Source organism: Nannospalax galili, unplaced genomic scaffold (genome assembly GCF_000622305.1).
Source record: "Nannospalax galili isolate Female #2095 unplaced genomic scaffold, S.galili_v1.0 scaffold22, whole genome shotgun sequence".
Taxonomy (NCBI): domain Eukaryota; kingdom Metazoa; phylum Chordata; class Mammalia; order Rodentia; family Spalacidae; genus Nannospalax; species Nannospalax galili.
In genome coordinates this window covers 587,226-594,917 of record NW_008347230.1, presented here as the reverse complement: position 1 = coordinate 594,917, position 7,692 = coordinate 587,226, and the positions used below count along the sequence as shown (strand labels likewise).

The 7,692-nt window shown below is 43.3% G+C and overlaps 1 long non-coding RNA gene across 1 annotated transcript; it reads right to left on the bottom strand.

Moving 5' to 3' along the window:
* Nucleotides 1–262: 262 nt before the first annotated feature.
* LOC115072152 lies at nucleotides 263–5,296 on the bottom strand. The gene is made up of 2 exons (XR_003851218.1): nucleotides 5,170–5,296; nucleotides 263–404 (listed from the first exon to the last, which is right to left on the bottom strand). It is a non-coding gene; the product is annotated as an uncharacterized LOC115072152 (long non-coding RNA).
* Between the last annotated feature and the right edge of the window lie 2,396 nt (nucleotides 5,297–7,692).

Here is a 7,692-nt window from a genome sequence, read left to right as displayed (position 1 = left end):
TGGCTTTGAACTCACTCTGTAGTCCAGGCAGGCTTTGATCCTCCTGGTGTAGCCTCCAGACTAGCTGGGTTATAGACCCCGCATTAGACCTCCCCACTTGTTTTTTCTTTTGTTTTTTTTTTTTTTTTCATTTTTTTTCAGGCAGGGTCTCATGAATCTTAGGCTGGCCTTCAACTCACCATATTGGTCAAGGATGCCCTTGAACTTCTGATCCTCCTGCCTTTATCTCCTGAGTGCTGAGCTACATCCCCTGCCCCTGCTGTTTTTTTTTTTTTTTTCTTCTTCATGAGTCATAGTCTTGCTTTGTAGTCCAGGCTGTCCTTGAACCCTCTCATTCTTCTCATCTCCCCTCTCAAGTACTGGGATTACAAGGGTGCATCTTCACATCTGGCTCCAAATAAAGCCTTTAAGGAAAAAGATGTTGAGTTTTAAGTGCTTTAAATTGTGTGGTATGTGGTATGTGATGTGAGTGTGAGTGTGTGTGTGTGTGTGTGTGTGTGTGTGTGTGTGTGTTTAGGTTGGAGGTTGACATCAGATGTCTTCCTCAGTCCCTTTCCACCTTACTTTTTCAGACGGTCTCTCATTGAACCGGTTCACTGGCCAGCGAGTTCCAGGGATGTGCTTGTTGGGATTGCAGACATGATGGGTGTACCTAGCAGAGATCCAAACTTAGACCCTCCTGCTTATGTAGCAGGACTTGGAGTCATCTCCCTAGACTTTAAGCTTTTTTTGTTTTTAATTGAAAGAGTAATGCATACTGTGGTGACATCTGAACAGCAATCAAAGAATTTAGTGAAAAGTCAAGGAATTTAGTGAAAAGCATGTCTCCGGAACCAGAGCCAGCCATTATTAGTTTTGTGTATTCTTTAGAATTTTTGTGCCTTTGTAAGCTTATGCTTAATATTTTTCTTTTACAAAAATTGGAACATACTTTTCACCTGCTCTTTCCTTTACTAACTCACTTAATACTATATTTTGGAATCTTGCTCCATCTACCTTGCTCTTTTTTAATGACTGTCCATTGTAGGAATGTGATGTATTATGCATGTATGTATATATGTATGTATGTATGTATGTATGTGTGTATGTATGTATGTACAAAGTATTGAATGATCCCAGGGCTTCTTGTGTGCTAGACAAGTGCTCTACCACTGAGCTACCACCACCTCCACCACCCCAGTTCCTTTTAAATGTTTAAGTTTCCTCGACTGGTCTTGAACTTGTGATCCTTCCATCTCAGCCTCAGAGTAGCTGGGATTGAAGGTTCATATCAATAAATATGGCTTTTGTAATTTATTTAAGTTGGTCTCTAAACTAATGGGCAATGGAGCTGTTTCTAATTTTTGGCATTTGAATTAAATTTTAAAGAGAGGAAAGATACCAATTAATGAAGGGAGAATTCTAGATGGTGAAAATATTTACACATATACAAGCACCCCTGGCATCTGTATGTGGGAGGAGATGCTGTTGACTTGCTGAAACCACGAAGTCAACATCTCTTGGGAGTAGAGGCGGAGAGTGAGGTGTGTTCATGCAGACCTTTGAGTCTATGTGTAGACCTGGAGCTAAGCATTCCTCACAGGGATGGACTGAAGCTGGCTGTATCTGACACTCCATCAGTTAAAGACCCTCCTGGACCGGAGGCTGGCATAGAAAGGAACACTGACCACGCATCCCTCCAGAACAAATGCTTCCTTTCCCATCCACACTGTCACTGTGTCACACCCAAAGGTGGCCTATTACTATTGTTTCTGTGGGCTTCCTTGCCATAACAAGAAACATGAAGTGTGTGTAAAAATATACGCAAAATAGGTTCACTGGCTTGAACAGAAAATTGCATCAGAAATGAAGGAGAAAACAAGCCATTTGTTTAAGGTCACCTCCCATTATTTCCTCCTTTCTATTTAAGTGCACTCCATCCTCTCTGCTGGTGTTGGAAGAATTGATTTTAGATGCAGCCATTTAGCAGTTGTGTAATCATGGGTAACATCTCCAAGCTTAGGTTCCCTCATCAGTAAAATGGACATAATTTCCAGTTGGTACAAGTGTTGGGAAGGTTTAATGAGCCAATAGATGTAAAAGGAACTATGGTTCATTTTACTTTTTTCTAAGGCCTTGTCAGAATGGCATTTGGAAAGCAATGTGCTATCTAACCCATGACAATAGATATAAACGTACCCTTCTCTGTCCCAGGATGTGACTGCCAACATAAGCCTCTCACACCCCATGTACTATATTGAAACCATTCCTGAAAAAATTCATCACCTTTAGGGAATTCTTAGCATTTTTGGGGGCATCTTTTTGAGACAGGGTCTCCCTTTTTATTTTATTTTTTTGGTCTTTTTGAGACAAGGTCTCCCTGTAGCCACAGCTGGTCTGGAACTCACTATGTAAACCAGGCTGGCCTTGAACTCCTAGAGATCCACCTGCCTCTGCCTCCCGAGTGCTGGGATTAAAGGAACCATGCCTGGCTTTTAGCATATATTTTTTAAAATTTTGTGTGTGTGTGTGTGTGTGTGTGTGTGTGTGTGTGCACTTGGAGGTCAGAGGTCAACCTCAGTCACTTCAGGATGGTGCCACCTCTCAGGCACTGTCCACCTTGTTTTTTGGGACAAAGTATCTCTTTGTCCTACAGCTTGCCCAGTTAACTGGCCAGTGAGCTCCAGGAATCTGTCTATTTCAACCTCCCCAGGATGGCAAATGCTTTCCCAACTGAGGCTTTCTTTATTTTCTATAGCGCTTCATGGTTGGCAAAGGGACCTTAGTAAAGATGATCTAATTTGGACCTTCCTATCTTGCCTTCCAGGAGAAGGCCCATTTTATTCTCCTTATAATAGATGACACAACTGAGGCTCAGAAAGCTTGATATAAAGAACCAAAGCTCAGAAAAGACAAATAGATGAGACCATAGCAGGCCACATCTAGACTGTAGATGCCCCTAATGATAGGGTTATGATCCCAAGAATTGAAAACACATTAAATTAAATTCACCTAACCTCCCAAACATCACAGCTTAGCAGCACACTACATACTAGAGTATCCATCGTACAGCTGACTAGGAGCTGCGGCCTCTGTGGCATGGAGGATGTATGTCTATGCTGCAGCTAACCCAGAAAAGGTCCAAAAATCAAAGAATGGTTTACTGAATGTATATTGCTTTCGCACTGTCAGAAAGTTGAAAAATGATAAGCTGAGCTGCTGTAATTTGAGGACTGCTGTACTTCAAGACTGCTAAGGTAGGAGGCAGCCTCTCTGACCTCAGTCGACTCAGGCTTGCAGTTCTTGAGTCTGCTTCTCCAATTATCCTTTGCACCTAGTAAGGTGCATGCCACTTCTAAAAACACTTGCACATGTAGTCACAGTACTTGGTAGGTGGAGGCAGGGGTTGGGGTCACTTGAACCCTGCAGTTAAGACCAGCCAAAGAGAAAAAGGGGGAGAGGGGAGCATGGAGAAACAGTATTAGCAAGACAGTAGTTGTATGGAGTAAGTAAAGCAAATACCCATAATTCAAATTTTCAGATGAAGAAATAGATTTAGGAATTGAGAGTTGCGCAATAAGAAGCAGAGCCCAAACAGGAACATGGCCTTCCAGCCAGTGACTTCAGTGCCTTTTTATACTTTCATCATTGCTAATATGCTGTCTTCCTGTAGCCCCAGCTGGCCTGGAACTCACTATGTAGCCCAGGTTGGCTTTGATCTCACAGAGAACCACCTGCATCTGTCACCTGAGTGCTGGGATTAATTTAAAGGCATGTGCCACCAAGCCTGGCTCTTAAATTTGAAACCAGGTCTCACCACCTTGCCCAGGCTGGTCTCAAACTTGGCCTCAAACTCTTAGCTCCTGGTTAACTATAATTACAGAGTTCACCACCAGGTCTGGCTTTTAATAAATTTTTTTAAAATTACATTTATTTGGTGTGTGTATGTGGGGAATCATGAGGGAGCCACAGGGGGTTCGTGGAAGTTAGAGGACAACTTGTAGGAGCAAATTCTCTCTGTCCACCATGTGGGTTCTGGGGATGGAATCAGGTTCTCAGGCTTGGTGACAAGTGCCTTTACCTGTGGAGCCATCTTGCCAGCCCTTAATGAATGTTTTGATGACAGTATGATAATAGCTTTTACTTAAAAGTCACTAAGCACACTAAGTTCTATTAAACAGTAGGAAAAAGAGATTGAATACGGCAGAGCACATCTTTAATCCCAGCACTCAGGAGGCAGAGGCAGGAGGATCTCTGTGAGTGCCAGGCCAGCCAGGGCTACATAATGAGACCCTGTCTCAAACCAAACCAAACCAACCAAACAAAATAAAATACACACGAAAGGGGGCAGTGACAAAAAAAATCACACACGGGTATGTAACCCCCACATGGATAGAGAGTATCTAGACTCTTCATATCAATAAGGAACTGGCATTTTCTAGGCGAGTTGACCTGTAGGCGATACAGGCTGGAGTACTGTAAGTGTGTCATCGGAGATGGTCAGTAGATCACAGCACTAAGTCACTCTGACAGCACAGCCTAGCATTGTTCTGGTCTTTTCCTTACCAAAAGATACATTTACTAAATCTTGAGACCAGGATGGTAGTACACACGCCTTTAGGCCCAGCACTCACTTGGGAGACAGAGGCAGATGAATCTCTGTGAGATTGAGGCCAGCCTGGTCCACATAGCGGGTTCTAGGCCAGTTGGAGTTACAGGGAGACCCTATCTCAAAAAACAAAAACAACAACAACCCAAAAACATTTAAAAAAATATATTATTTATTATTTTTATTTTATGTGTATGAGTGTATTGTCTGCATGTATGTAAGTGTACCCGTGTCATGCAATGTCTGAGGAGTCAGAAGAAGGTGTCAGATCCCCTGGAACTGGAGTTACAGACAGTTGTCAGCCACCATGTGGGTTCTGGGAATCAAACCTGGGTCCTCTGCAAAGAGCAGTCAGTGCTCTTAACCGCTGAGCCATCTGTCCAGCCCCCCAAAACATTTTCTAAATCTTATTTCAACATCATGTGAAAAAAAAGAGAATTTGTAATAATTTTCTTAAACAGTCTCTCCCCTGTTCCCCTCTTCCAGACTGAATCCAGGCCTTGTGCATGCTAGGCAAGTGCTACCACTGAGCCCCTCAGCTCACAGCACATCTCTTGTTAGATAATAAAGGCTTTGCTTACCTTTCTCTTGCTCTTTTCATAGGTGCTTGTTGGTCTGCTCATCCTTGTGGTTCATGTGGCCTAGAGTAGACCCTAAAAGAGGAGGAATGCAGCGAAAGGATCAATGGTTAAACAGGGCAGGATGTGTAGATTCGGAATTTAAAAACAAGAGCAAGATTTCCCTTTTTGGTGAAGAATTAATTGGCCTTGGCCCTTAGCTACTGGGAGATGAACATTTCCGATGTTCTGTCTGATGGGAATGCCTTGGTTTGTCTGGGAAATTTGGCTTGTGGGTGGTTGGACAATGTGATTTATAATGTGGGCTTTGGAATAAGCCACATTCATTCCAAAGGAAATGGTGACTAAAGGTTAGCCATTCAGGCAGCATGTAATCAAGCTCTGGACACCAAAGACTTGGGTAGGATGAAAATTGTCACCACGGTAGCTGGGAGGAGGCGCTGATATCTGGGACCCCACAGAAGAAGATGGAGGCCTTGTGCTTGGGTCTGTCCCAGCTCTTCTCTCGCTTGTTCTGAATTGCATCTTCTTGCTCTAATAAAACTTTGATCATAAATATTGTGCTTTTCTGCATCCTGCGAATCACCCTAGCAAATTATGAAAGCAGAGGGGATGGTGGGACCCTTGAGCTTGTGTCTGAAGTCAGGCAAGCTGGGGAGGGCTGTCCTCTGACCTCTGCAATCTGGCCTCATTCTGGGTACTTGGTGGCATACATGGCTGAGCTTTCCCAAACTCACTTTGAGGTTTGATTTGGGCACATTCTGGCTTGGTTACTTCTTTAGCTTCACTTTTTTAAAAAGTCATTAATTTGGGGGTGATCCATTGTCTATTTTCTTCACAGAGTTAATATGAAGAACAAAAAATTAAATAATATATGCAAAAGCTGTTGAGATAGTAAAAATATGCTATTTAAAACTGTAAAGGGGGCTGGAGAGATGGCTCAGTGGTTAAGGGCACTGGACCCAAGTTTGGTTTCCAGCACCCACAAGGCATTAACAATGATCTAGAACTCCAACTCCCTTTTCTGGTATTTGAGGGTATTGCATGCCTGTGAACATAAGCAAGCAAAAATACTCATACACATGAAATAAATTTTTTAAAAAAACTGTAAAGGGTTATCAGAATATTTTAACATTATCACAGTAGAACTAAATGGAGGGAATGAATGTGGCGGAGGTACGGGCAGCTTAGGAAAGATCGTACCCAATCATTTATGATATAGACAAGTAATGAGTTTATACTGTGTGCAGAGTGTTAGGAAGGTAGGTGCAAACAAGCCAGGGCCCTTATAGTCTCCTTTGGGAGAGACATAATAAAAAGCCAAATGAAATGAATAATCAGCCTGCAGTAATTGTGAAGGAAATGAATGAATGATTGCTTGAGCTATCTTTTTCTCCCTTCCTTCCTCCCTTCCTCTTTTGAGACGAGATCGTGCTATCATATGTAGCTCAGGCTAGCTTGGAACTGTGATCCTCCTGCCTCAGCCTCCTTAGTGTTAGGATTACAAGTGTGCACCATCACCTTTGGGCCAATGTTTCACTTTTTTTTTTGAGACAGGGTCTCCCTGTAGCCCCAGCTGACCTGGAACACACTATGTAGACCAGGCTGGTCTTGAACTCACAGAGATCTGCCTGCTTCTACCTCCTGAGTGCTGGGTTAAAGGCGTGCGCCACCACGTCCAGCTGTGTTTCACTTTTTGAGACAGGGTCTTGTTATGTTTCCCGGTTTGCTGGTCTTAAACTCCTGTGCTACAGAGGTCTTCCCTGCTCATCCTCCTAAGTAGCTGGGACTGGAGGTGTGCACAGACAGATGTGCTTGGCTGACAAAACAGAATGATATGGTAAGGATTTCATTGGAAGGGAAGCTTTGTGAGACAAAGTGGCCAAAGTTTGGGGCTCAAAGGGGCTGACATTTGAATGAAGATTTTAAAGGAAGAGAATAAAAGTGAATCAGACCCATGGAGGAGCAAAGGCAAGAGCTCTGAGGAGGGAAAGCGTTTGTTGTGTCTGAAGACTGCAAAGGTCTGTGTGACTGGATCTGGGAGAATAGAAGTTTGAATATATGCATAGGTCAGAGTGTGTGCTAGGGAAAGGAGTTGGATTCTTTAAGAGTGCTGTGAGTTGGATGGTTTTAAAGGGGCAGTAACACGAATCACTTTAAGTAGACACTCTAACTGCTCAACGGAAAGTGGGGAAGCAGCAGGAGGGATGTCAGCAGACTGCAGTTATTTAGGTGAGACAGAAAAATGGTCAGGTTTTAGGAATGGCTCAAAGAAGAGCCCCAAAATGTTTGCTGATTCGGGGAGTAAGAGGAAGAAAGGTATGCCCGTTGGGAACTTTGGAGGCCAGATGCTGAGGAGTTCAGAGTTTCAGTACTGAACAAAGGGAGTAACCACTATAAAAGAGAGGGGAAGAGATACAGGATTAGGCAGGGGACGGCTCAGACTTGGGTAACCCATTGCAAAGACACTCAGGGCAAAGATACTTCTCAGAAGAGTTTTCTCACTAGGCAGAAATGTATGGGTCC